Consider the following 6,000-nt stretch of genomic DNA (forward strand, 5'->3'; position numbering starts at 1 on the left):
TTCCTAATGATCTCAAATACAGTGGCCATTTATTTCATTACTATGAGTTCCTAGCTTAATTTTTATAGAAATCCTACAGTGATTTATTATAAGAAATATAAAACAGGAAGTCACTATGCTCAAGAACAGAAAGTTTTGCCTGAATTCTCTGAAGAACCATATCATTGAAATGCAGAATAATCTATTAGTAGATAGATTTGAAGTTTTTCATGCTAAAGTTTTGATATGAATCTTTTTCATTTCCTATTATTTTTTCTTATTTTCTTTTGTCTTTATTTACCATAGTTGTATTACTTAAGGTTTTTTAGCTTATAGAAGATAAAACTAACTTTTAAAACATCATTAAAGAAAAAAATGAATCAAACTTGAACTGTGAGCTAATTCATATGGGAGAGATATAGATAGGTCATTTGCAAATGGGTAAAGGCTAACTATGTTCAGGGTTATTGAGATTAAAAAAAATTAAGAAATATTAAAAATGTTCTTTTCAGGGTCAAATCCATGGGATTTTTTAATTACCAATATATCACTGCTAATCTATTTAAGTCAGTTTCAATAAGAATTGTAATGTAGTAACAGTCACCAGAAGCAATGTTTTTAGTAAAAACAATGCTTCTGCTTCCCAAACATCTAGGTGACTGATTCCACTGGGACACTGGACAGCTAATAAGTTAATTTTCTGAAACCGAAGAGACACAGTGATGTTAATTTTCCTTAACCTAGGAAAGGGAATGTGTTCCAAGTAACTATTAAAAAATATACTGGGGGTAAGGAGAACTGGTGACATTTCATGTGACCTAGGTCAACTCATGTTGTTGTTCAGTCATGTCTGAACCTTGCGACTCCATGGACTGTAGCATGCCAGGCCTCCCTGTCCTTCACCATCTCTCAGCATTTGGCCAGGTTCATGTCCATTGAATCAGTGATGCTGCCAACCTCTTTTTCTCCTTCCTTCAATCTTTCCCAGGATGAGAGTCTTTTCTAATGAATTGCACTCTGCATCAGGTGTCCAAAGTATGGCAGCTTCAGATTCAGCATCAGTTCTTGCAATGAATATGCAGGGTAGATTTCCTTACGGATTGACTGGTTTGATTTCCTTGCTGTCCAAGGGACTCTGAAGAGTCTTCTCTGGCACCATAGTTTGAAAGCACCAGTTCTTCGGCGTTCAGGCTTCTTTATGATCAGTGCATCAATTGAGAATAAAAACTAGTAATTCCCCCTACAAAACAATCATCTGTTCTTTTTTTCTACTCTCTTCGATTCTGGAAAGGCAAATAAGAATGTCACAAGTAACATGGCAGTAAAAGAAAATTGAAATAAAACTGTCCAATAGTACTAAATATTACTATGCACCTGGGCTTCCCTGGTGGCTCAGGCTATAAAGAATCCACCTGCAGTGCAGGAGACCTGGGTTGGAAAGTTCCCCTGGGATACTCATAACACGGATATAAACAAAAAATAGTCCATTTACCGACTTTTGAAATTGAGCAAAAACTGGAAAATAAGACTAATCTGGCCTTTTGTCTATTCTTAATGTATGTAACAGATTGAGTTTCATTTGCTCCGCAGACAGGAATGTTCAGAGTCATCTTCTCTGAGATAGAGGTGGGAGAATGGGATATATTTAGTGGGTTCCACTCCTTCTTTCTAATTAATAGATATAGTTCCTCTTTTTACAGCATGCCTAGCACTTGAGTGTACAGTTAGGATAAACCATAAATGTAGACTACTGCCTTGGTTAAGGAGTAGATCATCTCATCCTTGGATTATTGAAAAAGTATTCTAAGTGGTCCTTCATAACACTACTTTTGTGCAAAATCTTTCAGTAGCTCCTAGTGCCTATAGAATGATAAAAAAATATATATATATCTTAGAATGGAATGGAAGAGCACTGTATTCTAGACTTCTCATTGAATGGGAAAGTGTTAGTCATTCAGTCGTGTCTGATTCTTTGTGACCCCCATGGACTCTAGCCCCCAGGCTCCTCTATCCATGTAATTCTCCAGGCAAGAATACTGGAGTAGGTTGCCATTTCCTTCTCCAGGGGATCTTCTCAACCCAGAATTTGAACCTGGCTCTCCTGCATTGTGGGCAGTCTCTTTACTGACTGAGTCACCAAGGAAGACCTAGTAGGAATTGCCAAAGTAAGCAGTGACAGAATTGCCAGTCTCTTCAAGAGCCTCTGAAGCTAGGGATGGAAGACTAGGCAATGTTGACTAAACCAGAGAGGTGCTAGGGAGGAAAAAATGCCCGGTTTTTTATTTCCAATTTACTCATGACCATAAGAATTTGTGTTTTTCAATGATTATAGAATGCTGTCAGGAATAAAGATGCTAAAATAGGGTCAAATTATACTTGTTTCAAAAATTCAGCAAAGGGTAAGTTCCGTTTCCTCCACCCCACCCCACTCCCACCCCCGCTCCCCCTTTGGAAAGCCATCAGCTCAGTGGGACTTTCTCAGAAGTCACTGCTTTTCAGGTCCCTCTAGTCTTTCCTCACAGGGTGGCTTGAAATGTGCCATTTTCCATCATCCTTCTCTTGCACCTCAGGTCTTCTCAAAAAAAGGGCCCTCAAACCATCTTTGATCCATCCTCGTGCTCTCCCAGTGCCCTGAGGCTGCTTCACAGGTCTATAGAATGGGGGAAACTCTCATTCTGTCCACTGCACAACTCTAGTTAGTGGCCCTTCCGCCTTTTTTTGGGGGGAGCCTGTCTCTACTGTTTCCCTTTCCCAGACAAGGAATGAAGATGAAGGCAGGAGACAGGGGAAGTGGGCAGAGATCTTCCAAAAGAGACAAAATGCAGGTTAGCCTGTGTGATGTATCTTCGGACGATTTAAAACAACCTGGCTAACACTGAAAGAGCTCCATGACAGAGAACTGCACTGCCTACAAGGGAAGATAACAAGTTTGATGAAAGAGCAATTGTCAGACGGGAGGTGACAGGCTCCATAGCCAGAATTAAAGAGCTGATGGAGCAACAGAAAGTCCTGAATGGCACTTTCCATGAATTGCGAGATCAATTAAATGCCAAAGTAAGTGACTGCTGTACAGTAAAGGAAATGTACAGAAATAAGCTATAGCAAGAACTTTATGATATCTAACAACAAAATCTGAAGTTTATTGGTGAGGTCCCAGCAGAAAGGAATAAATTAAGAGAAGAAAACAAGGAGCTTTTCAGTCCAGTTCAGTTCAGTCACTCAGTTGTCTGCAACTCTTTACGACACCATGAACTGCAGCATGCCAGGCCTCCCTGTCCATAACCAACTCCAGGAGTCCACCCAAACACATGTCCATTGAGTTGGTGATGCCATCCAACCACCTCATCATCTGTCATTACTTCTGCCCCTGCCCTCAATCTTTCCTAGCATCAGGGTCTTTTCAAATGAGTCAGCTCTTCACATCAGGTGGCCACAGTGTTGGAGTTTCAGCTTCAACATCAGTCCTTCCAATGAACAACCAGGACTGATCTCCTTTACGATGGACTGGTTGGATCTCCTTACAGTCCAAGGGACTCTCAAAAGTATTCTCCAATACCGCAGTTCAAAACCATCAATTCTTCGGCACTCAGCTTTCTTTATAGTCCAACTCTCACATCCGTACATGACTACTGGAAAACCATAGCCTTGACTAGACGGACCTTTGTTGGCAAAGTAATGTCCCTGCTTTTTAATATGCTGTCTAGGTTGGTCATAACTTTCCTTTCAAGGAGTAAGCATCTTTTAATTCCATGGCTGCAATTACCATCTGCAGTGATTTTCAAGCCCCCCAAAAATAAAGTCAGCCACTGTTCCCACTGTTTCCCCATCTATTTGCCATGAAGTGAAGGGACCAGATGCCATGATCTTAGTTTTCTGAATATTGAGCTTTAAGCCAACGTTTTCACTCTCCTCTTTCACTTTCATCAAGAGGCTCTTTAGTTCTTCTTCAGTTTCTGCCATAAGGGTGGTGTCATCTGCATATCTGAAATTATTGATATATCTCCCGGCAATCTTGATCCCAACTTGTGCTTCTTCCAGCCCAGCGTTTCTCATGATGTACTCTGCATATAAGTTAAATAAACAGGGTGACAATATACAGCCTTGACGTACTCCTCTTCCTATTTGGAACCAGTCTGTTGTTCCATGTCTAGTTCTAACTGTTGCTTCCTGACCTGCATACAGGTTTTTCAAGAGGCAGATCAGGTGGTCTGGTATTCCCATCTCTTGAAGAATTTTACACCATTTATTGTGATCCACACAAAGGCTTTGGCATAGTCAATAAAGCAGAAATAGATGTTTTTCAGGAAATCTATTGCTTTTTCGATGATCCAGCAGATGTTCGCAATTTGATCTCTGGTTCCTCTGCCTTTTGTAAAACCAGCTTGAACATCTGGAAGTTCACAGTTCACGTATTGCTGAAGCCTGGCTTGGAGATTTTTAAGCATTCCTTTACTAGCGTGTGAGATGAGTGCAATTGTGCAATGGTGTGAGCATTCTTTGGCACTGTCATTCTTTGGGATTGGAATGAAAACTGACCTTTTCCAGTTCTGTGGCCACTGCTTTTGGCGTGCAGCAAATCGAGTGGGAAACAGCAAAAAAAGATTAGGGCATGTGCTGTGGTGGTTCCTAGTCTTATGGTCACATACCTGCGAACCGCTATTGTACGAGGGGAAGGCTGGATGCCCAGGTCCATCTTTTAAGCGTATAGCTGAACTTGGCTTATTAAATTTGAAAGTACCTTTTACGAGCTTGAACGTCTGGAAGTTCAAGCTGCATGGCACAGGAGCCGCTGAGAGGAGATTCCCTACGTTAAAGGTCAGGAGCAGCGGCAGAGAGGAGATACCCCATGTCCAAGGTCAGGAGTGGCTGTGAGGAGATACCCCACATTCAAGGTAAGGAGCTATGGCTGGGCTTTGCTGGAGCAGCAGTGAAGAGATATCCCACGTATAAGGTAAGAGCAAACCAAGTAAGATGGTAGGTGCTCAGAGAGGGCATCAAGAGGGCAGACAGACTGAAACCACAGTCACAGAAAACTAGCCAATCTGATCACATGGACCACAGCCTTGTCTAACTCAATGAAACTAAGCCATACCATGTGGGGCCACCCAAGACAGACGGGTCATGGTGGAGAGGTCTGACAGAATGTGGTCCACTGGAGAAGAGAACGGCAAACTAATTCAGTATTCTTGCCTTGAGAGCCCCATGAACAGTATGAAAAGGCAAAAAGATAGGACACTGGAAGATGAACTCCCCAAGTCAGTAGGATCAGTGGCAAAATAACTTCAGAAAGAATGAAGGGATGGAGCCAAAGCAAAAACAATACCCAGTTGTGGATGCGACTGGTGATAGAAGCAAGGTCTGATGCTATGAAGAGCAATATTGCATAGGAACCTGGAATGTTAGGTCCATGAATCAAGGCAAATTGGAAGTGGTGAAACAGGAGATGGCAAGAGTGAACGTCGACATTCTAGAAATCAGCGAACTCAAATGGACTGGAATGGGTGAATTTAACTCAGATGACCATTATATCTACTACTGTGAGCAGGAATTCCTTAGAAGAAATGGAGTAGCCACCATAGTAAAAAAAAGAGTCCAAAATGCAGTACTTGGATGCAGTTTCCGAAACAACAGAATGATCTCTGTTCGTTTCCAAGGCAAACTGTTCAATATCACAGTAATCCAAGACTATGTCCCAACCAGTAACGCTGAAGAAGCTGAAATTGAACGGTTCTATGAAGACCTACAAGACCTTTTAGAACTAACACCCAAAAAAGATGTCCTTTTCATTATAGGGAATTGGAATGCAAAAGTAGGAAGTCAAGAAACACCTGGAGTAACAGGCAAATTTGGCCTTGGAGTACAGGATGAAGCAGGGCAAAGGTTAATAGAGTTTTGCTAAGAGAACGCACTGGTCATAGCAAACATCCTCTTCCAACAACATAAGAGAAGACTCTACACTTGGAAATCACCAGATGGCCAACACTGAAATCAGATTGATTATATTCTTTTCAGCCAAAGATG

Source organism: Bos taurus, chromosome X (genome assembly GCF_002263795.3).
Source record: "Bos taurus isolate L1 Dominette 01449 registration number 42190680 breed Hereford chromosome X, ARS-UCD2.0, whole genome shotgun sequence".
Classification (NCBI taxonomy): Eukaryota; Metazoa; Chordata; class Mammalia; order Artiodactyla; family Bovidae; genus Bos; species Bos taurus.